Genomic DNA, 17,115 nt, shown 5'->3' on the forward strand with positions numbered 1-17,115 from the left:
GGCTACCCAGTTGACGATTGTCTAGCTCCAGGAAATGTTCCAGGATGAAGGAAAATAATTCAACGAGACCAACCTCCAACTTTACCTGGCTGCTGTCACACATAGATCATCTATAAAAGGTGCGTAGGCAGCAGTCAAATTCCTGAAATACACTGTGAAATCATTTCTTATGGGACTGCATTTCCCACAGAAGAAATTTGAACACATTTTCCCGTAATTTCATATGGGTTTTTGGGTTTAATTCTAAACTTATACTTTTTTCTTTATTTTTATTGAATGTTTGTCTTTAGTTTGAGTTTTTCTATGTGTTCATTCCTTAAGCATGTTATTGATGTGGACAGTTATATCACCCATATCACATCTGTTTCCTCTGGCTTAATGCTTCCACAATGCGATTCACACAATGTCACAAATTTAAATAAAGAGCATACATTGCTTGTTAAATCATACCAATAAACTTGCAATTTACACTGACAAATGGTTAGAAAGCACATTATATGTAAAATCCGTTCTGTGGGTAAATCACCATTATCCTGTCAGGTTTCATCTTCTATGAACCAACAAAGAACTTGTGTTGGGCCAGTCAAATATTTTTTCCCACCACACCTACTTTCAAATGGGTTGGTGCTCACTCTATGTTTGTGATTCTATGCTATAGAATACCTTAGCAAAATATATTAGGGCTAACAGCAAACACTTTATTTAAAAAAATGAGTTAAAGTTAACACTTTGCCAATAACCCTAGCTAGTAGCCTTAGAGTTTCAGTTAAGCTGGCTATGAAAGTGACTGGTGCTTTTTACTGGTTTACAAGAATCCTCGCTGGTATAATAAGCAGTAAAAAGATGAAGTGAAGCTGAAGCAAAAACACTGTCCACTGAGGGAGGAGTTGGCCAAAGCACATTGGCCCATCTACCTAGACGATTCCCAAAAATACTGGAACAATGAATGTATATATTTGCTAAAAATGGGGTCTCTAGTTAGGAGTCAGTTTACACCCTGCCAAGTTGGAACCCTCACTCTAGTCAGAATAAGAGAGTCACACTCCTAAGATAACCCCTACTCACCCCCTTGGTAGCTTTGCATGAGCAATCAGGCTTATCTTAGAGGCAATGTTTTAAGTATTTGTAGTCACACACAGTAACAGAGTGAAAACACTACAAATGGACACAACACCAGTTTAGAAAAATGGCCAATATTTATCTAAGTAAAACAAGACCAAAATGACAAAAATCCAACATACACAAGCAGAGAAATGAATTTTCAAAGATTAAATTCCAATAAAGCGCTTAGAAACACAATAGCTCCAACTGGTGCTATTGCGGCTTTGTCATGGAGCTGTTCCCAACAGTCCGATGTCATTTACGAGAAAGTGTGGCACCAGTCACGGAGTAGCATAGACCCCAGGTACAGTACCTTAGAAATGGGGCAGAGTCAAAGATGTGGCACGGAGTCAGGGAGGGAGGCGTTGCTGGAGCCGGTGCAACGTTGGTTCCATATTCCCATGCAGGAGGTGAGTAATTGGTTCCTTACTGCTATGCAGGGGAGGTGAGGCATCAGTTCCTTACAGTGAGAGTGGAGGTGTCAGCGGCATCGGCGACAAGATGTTGGTTCCTTCTGATACAGCAAAGTCAATGAGTTCAGTGGGTCAAGACGCAATGAGGTGACTTACCAGTGTCACAGTCACGCCACTGGGCCACAGGAGCCGCGGAAGAGTTGGGTGTCACTGACATCATTGGTACAACACTCTGGACTCACGATTTTGTGGGACTTAAGAGGTGCAGCAGCAGTGTCGGGCTTGCTGTGTCGGTCCCGGTCGTCGCACTGCAGTGGGACCACAACTTCGGGTGCAGGCAGCTGCGTTGGTTCTGGAGTCATCCAGAGTTGATTTGAATGTCTCTTCTTGTTTTATGCCAGATTTCAATTCCAGGGGCCCATGGACTGTAGTAGGCACCTCTTGGTAAAGTCGGGGCCCTGAGCAACAGAACCCAGGGGGCTGGCAGGTAAAGTCTTTGATGTCCAGGAGACTTCTTAACAGGAGGCAAGCTCAGTCCAAGCCCTTGGAGAAACTTCACAAGCAGGATACACAGCTAAGTCCAGTCTTTGTCCTCTCCTAAGCCGAAGCAGCAACTGAAGGCCAACCAAGCAAAGCACACACAGCAAAGGGGCAGTACTCTTCCTCAGTTCTTCTCCTTGACAGAGTCTCCTCTTGATCAGCAAGTGGTCTAAAAGTTAGGGGTTTTGGGCCCAATATTTATACTCATTTCTCCCTTTGAAGTAGACAGACTTCAAAGGAAAGTCTTTGTAGTGCAAAAGACGCTGCCTTTCCTGCCCTAGTCACAGACACATTCTAGGGGATTGGAGACTGCATTGTGTAAGGACAAGTACAGCCCTGTTCAGGTGCAAGTATGAGCTCCTCCCGCCACTCTAGCCCAGGAATACCCATCAGGACATGCAAGGCACACCTCAGCTCCCTTTGTGCGACTGTCTAGAGTGAATTCACAACCAGCCCAACTGACATCCTGACCCAGACATATATTCCACAGCCATATAGAGGCACAGAATGGTGAAGCATGAAAATGCCAACTTCCTAAAAAGTGGCATTTTTAAACATGAAATTTTAAAACCACCTTCACTAAAATATTTATGTTTAAATTGTGAGTTCAGAGACCCCAAACTCCACATCACTATCTACTCCAAATGGGGAATTACACTTGAGAGATATTTCAAGTCAATCCCCATATAAACCTATGGGAGAGATAGGCCTTGCAATAGTGAAAAATTACTTTGGCAGTATTTCACTATCAGGACATGTAAAACACACCAGTACATATCCTACCTTTTAAATGCACTGCACCCTGCCCATGTGGCTACCTTTGCCCTACCTTATGGGTGCCTTACATGTACTAAAAGAGAAGGTTTGGGCCTGGCAAGGAGGTGTACATGCCTGGTGACATGGCAGTTTAAAACTGCACACACAGACAGTGCAATGGCAGGTCTGAGACATGTTTACAGGGCTAACTATGTGAGTGGCACAATCAGTGCTGCTGGCCCACTAGTAGCATTTGATTTACAGGCTCTAGACACACTTGATGCACTTTACCAGGGACTTACTAGTACATCAAATATGCCAATCATGGATAACCAATCATAATAATCACAATTTACAAAGGGAGGACTTGCACTTTATCACTGGCAAAGTGCCCAGGGTACCAAAACCAGCAGAATCTAGCACAGAGTTAAAAATAAAGGAAGCAGAGGCAAAAAGACAGGGGGAAATCACACCAAGGATACCAGGTATAACAATACTGTAGCACAAAACTATAAAATTATCAACAGTAGTCAGTGTCTAATTCCCCAGGTATAGGTTAGTATGTAGCTAGGGCCTCCGCTGACTATTGGTGTCATACAAATCTATAAAGAGCAGTAGTTTGTGGCCAAGTTTAGACCAGAATCCACCCAGTGATGAGAGGTAGGATTACCTTTCAAATGTTTACCAACAACATGCAGCACCTACTCATTCACCTGGTGAATGTTACTAGGTGGCCATGCACCGTGGATGGAGACATTGAGAAGTCAGAGACTGTTCAGGTTCAAATAACAAAAACAGCCATACTGAAAGGGAGGACAGTAATTGACATTTCAAGGAAGTTAGTCAAAATATAGAAGCTGCTAAACTATGCCTCTCTGCATGATGGTAGGTAAGGGGGTCATGTAGATGTTGAATAGTGTAGGGATGAGAGACGAGCCTTGAGGAATGCCTCAGATGATTTTTGCACACAACCCCCACACTTACTAAAGCAACAGTGGAGGACGCTCCTTCTCTTACCTCACGACAAAAGCCTGAAGCCTGAAACAGCTTCCCCCCTCACCTACACCTGTCTGCTGCATTGTGTCGTACACATAGGAATACAAATTAACCTGACATGAAAGATCATCCTCTCTTCTGGAATTCAGGAAAAGACTCAAGACCTCGCTATTCAACTAACCCCTTAACATGTATGCCCTCAGCACCTAGATACCCTTATGGATGACTAGCCATGCTATATAAATCAAATTTTGATTTGAATTGATACCAGTGGGAATGGTTGTGGAAGTGGGGCTTAATCAAAGTTCCTGACAAAGTTCTCCATCACGGGTTGAATCCCTTCATGTGGTGCATTGCATCAAGGGATTCAACCCATGACAGAGAACTTTGTCAGAATTTTGAGAGGACCTGCATGATTTCCGTTATTCGAATCTTAAAGAACAAACAATTGCAGGAACTGAAGAATATTTAATGAGCCTTGAAAAAGGTCCAGGCAATACAACCGTGCCGGGGGTGGGGAGAAACATGTGTCGGCTGTTTACAATATACCACAAGTATAAAATACATACAAGAATGGGAATTCTCTGTAAAGTTACATGATGAAAATCATTAAATAGAATATGTAACCAGTAAGAAAAATGAAAGAATAAAAACAAGATAATGACCAATCTGTGTTAATTGATCGGGTGGGCACACGTAATCTTTTCTCCAAATGAATAATAAAAATCTGACTGTTTCTTTTTCTTTTTGGTTAATATTATAGTGATGCACAAAGACTATGGCCCTCATTATGACATTGGCAGTAAATCCTGCTTACCGCTGTGCTGACTGCTGCCAACATACTGCAGCAGTGGCAAATATCTGTTTGCCATATTATGACACGCACACACCAATCTGACATAATACTGCCACATACACAAATCGACCAGCCCAAAGGTCAGTGATAAAGTGGTGGTACGAACACCCATACCGTTACGCCAACAAAACAACGCCCACCGCATTATGACCCATGATTCACCACAGCGGACATTCAACGGCGGTAAACCATTGGTGGTACGTACCGCTGCACTCAGAATGGACACAAACATAAAAAACTACACTACATTGGCCAATACTAAAAACACACCTGACACTCGTACACACACCACACCCACCCACACACAGCACTATAAAACACACACCCAAATTACCCACTACCCTTTACGAATACAAATTATTGCTACCAGACTGACACCAAGACCACTGTGACAACTAGACACACACACCACTTACACCCATACATCCCTAACGCACCCCACAACACACACCCCGCCACGTTACTCAACACACTCTCACCAACACACACTACACAACACCCATGTCCCCACAAAGGCACCCACGTTTCAATGATGAGGAATTAAGGGTCATGGTGGAGGAAATAGTAAGGGTAGAGCCACAGCTGTTTGGAGTACAGGTACAGCAATATCCATTGCAAGGAAGATGGAGCTATGTCGGAGAATCGTAGATAGGGTAAACGCCGTGGGACAGCATCCAAGAACAAGGGACAACATCAGGAAGAGGCGGAACGACCCACAGGGGAAGGTACGTTCCATAGCAGCAAAGCACCAGCTCGCCATACAGAGGACTGGCGGTGGACCCCCTCCTCCTCCCTCATCCCTCACAGCTCACAGCATGGAGGGGGCAAGTCTTGGCATTACTGCATCCTGAGGGACTCGCTGGACTAGCCAGAGGATTGGACACTTGTGAGTCAACATTTACTACTTATCAACCCCCATACCTGCATGCCATCACACCTCCTCACCCTCACTCCCAACACTCCACTACCTCCCACATACTGCACCTACACACATGACTTACCCCAATGCCAAGCCCTGAATGCTATACCAATGTATGGACAGCCCTCCCGGCCCTGCATGGACACCCATCACAAAAGCATGCACAGCATAGGGAAACTAACAGTCACACAATACATCACCATGAACAAGCAAAAGGTGGCACGGCAACCCCCACGATTGAGGGGAAGATAGGGATGTTCAATATGTCACAGACAACAAGCATAAAACAAACCTTACTTCCCCACAGGTGCCCCAGCCAAAGCCAGCGGAGAGGAGGTGCCACGACTATCTAGTCCCCCAACAGAAGATTCCACCAGTGATGACAGTAACTCTGGACTTCAGGATCTGGATGACCTACCTGGCCCATCAGGGACCACTGGACATCCGGTCACCCAAGCCCACTCACAGTCCACCACAGAGCCTCTCCCATCAGAATCCAAAACCACAGTACCCACCCAGCGTACCCACACCTCTGTCCCCAGGACATGTCAATCAGCAGCCCACCTGCACAGGGACCCCAGTCCGTCCACACGTCATACCCAAACAATCAGGGACCTAGGGTCAGTGGGCACACCGTTCAGGGGACAGAGGCACAGGCCATAAGTGACACTGGGAGGACTGCTGTGCGCCAGGGGGAGGACAGGACCAGGGAACTGATTCTCCAGGAGGCACTCTCCGAGATCCTGGGAGCCTACCAACATTCCCAGGGCAGCATGGGCCAGATCCTTGACAATGTGCAAGAGAACAGGCGGCTGTAGGAGGGACAGTATCAGGGGATCAGGGAGGACTTGCAGGCCATTAACACCACCCTGATCTCCATAGCAGAGGTGCTGGCAGACATGGCCAACATCATGAGGGAGGCAACAGCACAGCAGCGGGCCCCTACCACTAGCCAGTCCATTGACCAGCCCTTCACTTCCACTGCAGCTAGTGGGCAGGAGGCCCTGCTCCAGGACCCACAGGCCCCCAGCACCCCTCCACCTGCAGAAGGTAAACCACCCTGAAAACGTTCCCTGCGACTCAGACAGAAGCCAGAGACACTTGCCAAGACCACCGCCAGGAAATGAGACTCTCCTGATTGTCCCTTTGTGTCCTACCCTGTCACCTTGTCCACTTTGAACTGCCTGTGCTCCCCTTCCTTTGGCTTCTTGGACACTGGACCTGTGCTACAAACAGACTGAAACAATACCCTGGACTTTCCTCCATCATCACCCCATTCCATTGCACTTTCCCCTCAATTTCCTAGCACCACAATAAACACCCTTGAACACAACTTGACTACTAGTGTTTTATGTTTTGAAAATGTGCATTTATGGAAACAGTCACATCTAGTGCAAATGATCTGATCACTATGAGAGCATAGAAATAAGGACCTGTAGCTGTCTGTAGTCAGTACATCAGTACACAGTTGTTATATCACCAACATCTGTAAAATGACAAGCCAGTAAGTTGTGATGCAATGGAAGTTAATGCCATCATGCTAAAGCCACACAGAATACACCAATAGTCATAGGAATGTTAAGTTGCTCTGTCTCACCTGTGTGTCATTGGAAGTATTGGCGGATAACTGATGTTTTGTTGTCCTCATCCTCATCCTCAGTCTCTTCATCCTCACTGTCCTCAGGGTCTACTGCTGCCACAGGGACATCTCCAGTCTCCTCCTCCTGCAGAAAGGGTACATGTTGTCTGAGGGCCAGGTTGTGCAACATACAGCATGTCACTACTATCTGGCAGACTTTCTCGGGTGAGTAGCACAGGGTCCACCTGTCAGACGGAGGCACCTGAACCTGGCCTTCAGGAGGCCAAAGGTCCTCTCGATGATCCCATGTGCCTCATTATAACGTTCCTCAGCCACTGTCCTGGGATTCCTCACAGGGGTCAGCAGCCACGATAGGTTTGGGTAGCCAGAGTCACCTGCAAGTATTGAGGGACCACATTTAGCCTCAAAAATGATTTGGGGATGACACCTGAAGGCATACACTAACATACAGTGGGTGGGGACCAAGGCTTACCTATTAGCCACACCCTGTGCCTCTGTAGTTGGGTCATCACATTCGGGATGCTGCTATTCCTCAGAACAAAGACATCATGCACCGACCCAGGATACTTGTTGCGGACGGGCCGCGGGGGAAGTCGCGGCTCGGGTCAAGGGTCGCGGCACCCACCACGCCCCTTTTCTCCAGCCGCGCACTGGTTTTCGAGCGCGGCAGGGCCGGAGACCCAGAATCGGGTTGCGGTCCTCGCCGCGCTCAGCACACAGGGTCCATAATACTTTAGGGTGCCCGGGGCCCCCCTCCATAAATCCACTCACCTGTCACATGCACGAGATCTGCCTGCCTACACATGACTAGTTTATAAAGCATGCCTTTCTCCTTCCCAGCATGCTGTACACTTCCTCTCTACCCTGCATGCATTGTTTCTCTTTACTCAGGAGCATGTTTTCTATTTTCAGTTATGGCCTCTTCCCAAACCAAGGTGGTGGTATTACTTCTTCCTGTTTATCACTTCCTGTTTAGGGGTATATAAGGGGAATCTATCTTTCTTCTCATTGCGTTGCAACACTTCTACGGTGGTAGTCACGCTCCGGCTGGTTTCCTTTTGTGTCGCCAGTCGTTCTTGATCTGTCTTCAGTCTCCAGTATTCCAGGATCTTAAGTTATAATTCCTTGTGTCCTCCATCTGTTTCAAGGAGTTCCTGTTGGAGGTTTTTTACCCTTTTGGGGTTTTTCCTCTGGGACTCCTTCTGGAGGGCACGGACTGTAGTGGCTTACTATTGTTAAACAGCACCGTGGCTACCGGAAGGGGTCGCCCCTACCTCGGCCAGAGCAGGACTTGCAGGAACCGGGGCCGCTCACCACCTCTCTCCAACATCAACGGTATGCTCAGGGTGAATCGTGACAATACTTTGATTTGACGTGGGAGATGTACTGGTCTGCCAGGCACACCATTTGCACATTCATGGAGTGGAAACTCTTATGATTCCTGAACACCTGTTCATTCTGGAGGTGGGGACAAACGCAATATGTGTCCCGTCAATCGCACCAATTATATTGGGGATATGTCCCATTGCATAGAATCCGGCCTTCACAGTGGCCAAATCTTCCACCTGGGGGGAAGAAATGTAGCTGCACATGTGTTTTACCAGGGCAGACAAGACTCTTGCCAGCACGATTGAGAACATTGGCTGTGACATTCCTGCTGCCAAGCCCACTGTCACTTGGAAAGAACCATTTGCAAAGAAGTGGAGCACTGATAGCACTTGCACAAGAGTGGGGATCCCAGTTGGATGACGGATATCAGATATCAGATCAGGCTCCAATTGATCACACAGCTCTGACCAGCCTATAGATGAGGATAATGTGCCTGTCCTCCAGTGTAGCCAAGTCCACAAGGGGTCTGTACACAGGGTTATGTCTCCACCTCCTATTTATCTGCAGAGGTAGGTATCTTAGGGACACAAGAGTGAGTAGGCTGTCACAATTTGAACAATGGAACTACAACTCCAGTGTACATGGTTCATTTATGTTATGGGACAGTGTTAATGGTGAGATATGTGCCAATCTAGCCTGTGACGCAGTTAATGTCAATATGACCGTTGTCCACCCCTGAAATTGTGACCGCCTGTCCTGTATATAGGGACAGGTGGAAGTGAGGTAATTCCGCCGATGTTGGGAGTTGTGGCGGAAGGCGGTCTTGCACCACCGTGCAATTGCTCATTGGATAATATGGGGCTCTATGGAGTACAGTGGCCAATGGGGATCTGCGCCAGCGGTGACAGTGTACACCGCCGCGGACGTGACTGCCATTTACTATCTGATTCCTCACTCGTTTCCTGACCTTCAACAGGAGAACACCTACACTGTGTGTGCTGCTGTCACCTGTGTCTGGAACCACCATGGCCCGTGTGACCGGGGAAAGGGCCCCTGCATTCACTTCAGAGGAGTTGGAGTGACTGGTGGATGGGGTCCTATCCCATTACAGACTGCTGTATGGGCCTCCAGACCAACAGGTGAGTACACATTGGGCACGATGCATGTAGGAAGGATGCATGGAGATGTGTGTGCAAGCATCATGTCATCCGGGGGGGAATGTCTTGTGGTGGTGTTCATGGTGTGAGCCGGGTGATGCGGGTGCCAATGGGGATGGAAACGGAATTGGTGGGCCATATGTGTGACAGGCTGGATTGTTTGGTTAATGGTGTTCTCCTGTCTGTATTACCTGTGCAGGTCAGCGCCCTTCAAAAGAAGGGATTATGACATGCCATCGCCAAGGGCGTGCGGACCCTGGCAGTCTATGGCAGGTGGAGCACCCACTGTCAGAAATGGTGGAAGAACCTGAGACGCTGGGCACAGAAGACTGTGGAGGCCCAGCTGGGGATGGCCACCCAACGAGGATGGGGTGCCCGTTAGAACCTGATCCCCCTGATAGCCTGCATATTGGTGGTGGCCTACCCAGAGCTGGATGGGCTCTTGAGGGCATCACAGCAGCCACAAGGGGGTGAGTACAGTGGGTATTATTCCACAATTTGGCAGGTGAGGTGGGACCTGGATGGTGGAAGTGAGTTAGTTGGTGCCCCTAAGACCAGGCCAGACATTACAGCGTGGGTCAACTCTAGGTTAATGGGTATATGCCAAATGCAGGTAGCCTAGCTTGTTAGCATTCCATTTCAGGCAGGGCTTTGTGGGTACCAGGATGGGTTCAGTTGGCGCTGTGTGGCCATCATCTTGCCTTAGCATCTAGCCAAATCACTGGCAGTACAATGCATAGTGCTTAAGCCTGATCCCTGTGTGTGACGTGACAGTGCTGTGTATTCCAACTGTGGTGTTGGTGCAGTAATTGACCCAGTGCTTCCTTTTTCTCTCTTCCCCCCTTTTTTGTTCTGTCATCCTGTCCATGTGTGCATTAGCATCAACTGGCGTAGAAGCAGGGACACTGACGACAGAGGGTGGTGCATCACACAGGACCCTGGAGGCAGAGTCCACCGACGCCGAGGGAACCAGTGGGACGGAGAGTGAGGGGAGCACAACGGGGACAGGAAGTGAAAACACAGACTCAGATACCTCGACTGATGGGAGCTCCCTGGTGGTGGCAGACACCTCTGTGATCACCCCAGCTGCATGTACAGCCGCCACCCCTGTACCAGCACCGCCCTCCCAGTAGCCCCTCAGTGAGTTGGCCGTGCCTGCTCACCCAGGAGGGTGGGCATCTCCTTCGCCCCAGGCACCTCAGGCCCTGCCCCAGTGAGCCCTGCTACCCTGAGTGAGGAGGCTATTGACCTCCTGAGATCCATCTCTGTAGGGCAATCAACCATTGTGAATCCCATCCAGGGGCTGGCATCCCAGATGCAGCAGTACAATGCATTCCTGAAGGGCATCCATGGTGGATTGGCGGCCCAACACAGAGCGATTCAGGCTCTGCCCTCCTCTCTGATGGCAGCCATTGTCCCTGTTTCTACTGTCCCCCCTCCAACTACCATTTCTCAGTTCCAGTCTCCTCAACCCCAACCCATCCCATGCACAGATATTGACGAGCCTGCACAGGACAACACCCAAAAGTGGCACAGTCAAAAACAGGCACCACACTTCATCCCACAAGCACTCACGCAAACACCAGACAGTTGCAAACACAACTACATCCACTGCCTCCACTGTCTCCTCCTCCTCCTCCTCCTCCTCCTGCATCTCCCTCCCAGTCACTTCCACACTCACACCTGCATGCACTGCACCAACATCCACCACCAGCATCACCACACCAAGCACCACAAACACTTCACTAGCAGACACCTCCACAACATCCATGCACGCATCCCCTGTGTCCTCTCCCACTCTGTAGGTCCCCCCTCCTAAAGGACACAAACGCAGGCACTCACACACCCAACAGACATCCACCTTACATCAGCATACTGCCCATGCACCTGCACCCAAATCCAGCAAACATACACCTCCTATAACCACTCCATCAACCTCCACTCCTATCCTTCCTCCCTCCCCACTGTCCCTAAGAAGCTTTTCCTTGCCCAACTTGACCTCTTTCCTCCCCGTCCCCCCCAACCTGCCCGTAAGAGAAGGGTCCCAACGACCCTGCCCAGCACCTCAGCCAAACAGTCCACGAGGACAGTGGTGATACCACCTATTGTGGTGGAAAGTCAGTGAATGATCCCTCTCCACCAGCCAAGAAGGAGAAGGATCCCACACCTCCAGCCAAGAAGGGGAAGGAGCCTGAACCTCCTGCTTTGAAGGGGAAGAAGCCCTCGATTCCTGCCCGGAAGGCTAAGGGACACGTACAACCTGCCATGAAGGGTGAGAAGCCACCAACCCCTGCCAGGAAGGGTAAGGACGCCCCATGTCATGGAGAGGAAGAAGCCCTATACTCCAGCGGAGGCTGTCAGGGGGACACCTCCACCACCACCAGTTGTCACAGGGCCCCCACCGTCAGCTGAGGAAGTGCAGCCATCACCACCTGCAGAGGCTGCCCAGGAGGCACCTCCATCTACCACCAACGTGCAGCCATCCACCACCATCAGAGTCTGCCCTGGAGGCACCGCCATCTGCCACCAATGTGCAGCCATCACCAACTGCTGAGGCTGCCCAGGAGGCATCTCCATCTGCCACCAACGTGCAGCCATCACCAACTGCAGAGGCTACACAGGAGGCACCTACATCTGCCACCAACATGCATCCATCACCACCAGTGGAAGCCATGTAGGCCACCCTCCAGGGGCTTCTGTATGAGGGACCCCCTCCAGAACCAGTAGGCAAGTCACCCACCTGAGAGACTGTGGCTCTGCATTCCCCAGGGCAGAGAAATGGGAATGGAGCCCCCTCCAGAACCAGTGGGAAAGTCACCCACCTGAGAGACTGTGGCCTTGCACTCCCCAGGACAGAGAAATGGGCATGGAGCCCCCTCCAGAACCAGTGGGAAAGTCACCCACCTGAGAGACTGTAGCTTTGCACTCCCCAGCACAGAGAAATGGGCATGGAGCCCTCTCCAGAACCAGTGGGCAAGTTACCCACCTGAGAGACTGTGTCCTTGCTCTCCCCAGCACAGACAAATGGGCATGGAGCCCTCTCCAGAACCAGTGGGCAAGTTACCCACCTGAGATACTGTGGCCTTGCACTCCCCAAGACAGAGAAATGGTCATGGAGCTCCCTCCAGAACCAGTGGGCTTGTTCGCGATTTTGGATGAGGTGCTCCCCACACCCCTGTGGTGCCTGCCCACTTGCAAACTGATGCCCATGCAGAAGTCTATCTGGATGAAGTCAGGATTCGAGTTGGGGTTTGGACTGTGGCCATGTGGGCCCTTTGAACATTGTACTGGGCAGTGTCCCTTTGTGTACATTTGTACATATCTGTTTCACGGACAATTTGATTATTTATTAACTGTTGATGTCAATACATTCACCTTGGTGCATTCCTTTTGTCCTTGCATTATTCTGCAGTGTATCGGGTGCAAATTGTTTTTTGTGTGCAGCTGGTTGTGTGTATGGTGTGTGTGTGTCAGGTGTGTGTTGTGCGTGTGTGTGCCACTCTCGTTTTCCTCCCTTCCTCCCTCCCTTTTGAGCTAGCCAGCTGTACTCACCGTCACTGTCTTCGTCGGTGTTGGTGTTCCAGGTGGAGCATAACGTAGAAGATCATCGGAAAAACTTGCAGTTCGGGTTTCATGGCGGCGTTGTTCTTCCCTGTGTCTTCGATGGTGAGTCTTTTCTGTTATTTGATGTGTTTCCGTCAGGTTTTTGATAATGTTGGTACCGCCCCGGAAAACTTGGCAGATTGTAGTGTCTTAAAATGGTGGGTGGTACTTTGTCTTCCTCCTGGCTGTTGATGGCTACCATTGTGGTGGGTGTTGTTTCTGCCCTGGCGGTTGGTGTTGTACATTGGCTGTCTGTGGGAGTTATCACTGCCATGGTCATAATTTGACTGTAGTTACCGCCAGCCTGTTGGTGGTATTGACGCCACTTTATCAGTCACCGCAAGGGTATTAATGAGGGCCTATATTTCTTAGTGCTTTGTTTCTTTTTTCATATTACAAAATGCTATTTAAGTGTGTCATGCACATAACCAGGAGTTTTCCAGATCATTAAGTTGCATTAAAGACAGTTCTGAGAATACTTCTCTGATCTGTAGTCTTTCTAGAGGATGTGTTGGATGTGTTGCGCATGACTTCTTGCTGGTAGGTAGTAGCAGCAGAATGCCTTCACATTCATTTGCATAATCAACACAACTGATAGTGTTAGCATTGTTAGCATTTCTGTCTTTGCAAGGAACACTAATTCTAGGGTGGAACACACAAAATCGTGGTGATTGCATGCTTGCTCACTTCAGAATGTCTAAAAGAATTTGACCTAATTCACAAATAAAGTCAGACATTTATACCCATTGACAGACTCCTAGGCATGGATGTAAATCTATGGCTTTACATTTCCAATAGTATGCCAGGGAAGCTGTGCGAGTCATAGTTTAATAGGCATTTTATTTGTGATGTAACATGGCTTTTCTTTGTCCTCGTTATATGCAGGATACATGTACACACTGAGGAATTACAGCCTCATATTCAAATGCAATATATTTTCTTTATGTTTTTTTATCTTACGTCCAGATTGAAAATGTTTTCTCTCCTTGATCTCCACAAGGTTTTGGATTGTTTCATTTCTATTCCCACCCTGGAATGGAAATTGCTTCAGCTCTTTGCCTAAGTAAATCTGTGACGGTTTCCACACGGAGAAGGGATCAGACAGGGTGGCTCCTCTGCTATGGCAAAGGAGCGTCACGCACCCACCGCGCCGGCAGCAGCAGCTGCAAAACTTTTACAGTAAAACCATAATAAACCATGTTTATTGTGGGTTTACTGTAAAAGGGGTCGGGCCATGTGACATGACATGAACAGAGGTGGAGTGCACAGCACTCCCCTTCAGTGCACATGTATGTTTGCCAATTCATCTCAGCAGGGCCAAACACACACGCGCACTAGGCTCTCTCCAACCTGGCACTGTGTTGCTGGGTTGGAGAGAGCAGGTAGAGACTCTCACTCCACCTCAGAGCGCCCTGGCTGGGTACTCTGTCCAATCCTAATGCCACTTTCATGTTGCCAGCAGCATGAAAGCAGCATTAGGATTAGATGCAGGGCAGGCTGGGAACCTGTGCCTGCAGTGGAGGAGGACTGGAGCGGATTGATCGGAGAGGCGCGACTGACAGGTACTTTTTTTTATTATATTTTTTTTGTCCCCCACCCACACCCCCACACACGTGCCCTGCCACCCCACCATTTTTCCTTCATACGAGCCGCAACTGGGTCAGAAAGACATTCGTAAATACCAACAAACTCACAAGGCAAGCCATGCCTTGAACTGCCTACTGTCCACCAGTTGTGTAGTGCTTACTGTTGCATAGCTGTACACAATTGCGGTAGAGATTATGAAGTGTAAAACCATTTGCGCCTGGAAGGTGTCCTCTTGTGGAGAGCTGTAAATTGTAAAAGGTGCATATGCAGCCATGGATTTGTGGCCTTAAATAGCTTTGTCAATCGGGCTTCCTGTGTTTTCTTCACAAATGCCTTATAAGGCGGGCCCAAATACCCCATATATGTTCCACTTCCCGCCTTAAGATAGGAATTTAACAAGAAGCACGACATTCCCTAGAGGGACCGAAACGGAATTCGATGCTGATGCTGCCCTGGCCATCGACCACCCAAATGTAGAGGTTAACAACAGGGGGTCTACTTGATACACACTTCTAGTTTTCGCTGTCGGGGTATCTTTTTCGCATTGAGAGCAGGGATCAAAGAGCTGTAAGCCAAGGATCCTCACAGATACTGAAATAGCTTGCCATGGATAATTTCTGGAGAGACCACAAGTCAATTTGTTGGGACACTGCGGCCCATTTTCTGTCATTTTCTATAGTTTGTCAAACGTAAAAGCACGTGTGTAGCTAGTCATCAAAGTGGCTAGGTGAGTGTGACGCATTTCTTCCAGCCCCCTCTCTGGTGACGGATTGGTTCTCTCCTGCAATATATTGACTGTCTGGAGGATGCACACGCTAGTTACACTTACTATTCTAGGAAACAACACTACAGGTGTCAAGTGTCAGGCCTCGGCCAGGGTGTGTGCCTTCTCCTCACTAAGAAAAGTCTCTCGGTGCCCGCGAGTCTATTGCAAATCACCTGTTCTATATTTCACTTGCAGTGGCTACAAGCAGAGGGACCTTTTGTTTGGCTGTAGGACAAAGGGGTCATGTAAACACCGTAATAGCAGCAAGGACACATATTTCCGCCATAGAACTGCCCGCGGGGATCCTATTTCCAAATACATATATCTAATATAGGTAAATATATTGCTGTTTCAGATTAAACTGTCACCAGTGTCATCTTGTGTATCAGCTGTGATCTAGAAGGCATGACCTAGTACAATTCTGCAATAATATGTTCTTTTTATGAAACAGAACACTAAAATTGGATACCCATTTGTACTCTTGAACTATAGTGCACTTTATGCTAGATGAAGACCATCGATTTCCTTTTCAACACCATCATTGATTTTCTCCCCAATCTTGCAATTAATAAAATACGATATTACATTGCAATGGAGGATCGCGTGGCCATTGTTTTCATCAGACTGAAATGGAAAACTGTTTTCACTGTAAATGCTTTTACAGCAGCTACCTGCGTAAACTGCCGGTGTAATTACGTGTAACTCTATCAATTTGTCAACAATCTGTCACGCCAGCTCTGTCAGCTCTCACCGGTGAATGCAAAGAAAAGTATCAAGTGCTGCAGCTATCTCTCTGCCTCATGAAGAATTTATGCAGCCGGAGCATGTTTTTCTTGAATAAGTTTAGGAAATATATATCATTTAACATTCAGTTGTGCGTAATCAAAATAACAAATCAAATGAACAATGCACCCCAGATCATTGTGTAAACCCCGTCAACACCCAGAAAAAAAGTTACTTTTTCAAACCTTTCGTAATAGACAAGGCTATTTGAAGCCACAGAGATCCAGTAAGTACACAACACCTTGGCTCATATGGCCGTGACGTTTTCAAGACGGGTATGTTATGCAAATAGACATATTTACTGGTGGAAGCTATGTTGATGCATAACTTTGCGCTGATTCTGTGTAGTTGCAATTTGGTTGTCCATCTTGTGTGACCATAATACTGATGCATTTATATCGTGATGATCATAATGTAATTTCAAATATTCATGGTGAGATTATTGTTTTTATGTATTATTGTCAAGAATATCAATATCATATATCACTGCATGTAATTTGCTTTCTGTATTTTATATATCTATTATTATATTTAAACTTGTATTGAACGATACATTGTTTTAGCAAAGAAATTTTGCTTTTATAGGGGAAGAGAGTGGGTAATTGTTTTAATGTAATTTATATTTTGTATTTTTTTGTTACAGAAAATGTATTTAAATGTTATTCTTTATTAAAATATAAATTTATTTATATTATTTATCTACTTTTTA

This window comes from Pleurodeles waltl, chromosome 2_2 (assembly GCF_031143425.1).
Source record: "Pleurodeles waltl isolate 20211129_DDA chromosome 2_2, aPleWal1.hap1.20221129, whole genome shotgun sequence".
Taxonomy (NCBI): Eukaryota; Metazoa; Chordata; class Amphibia; order Caudata; family Salamandridae; genus Pleurodeles; species Pleurodeles waltl.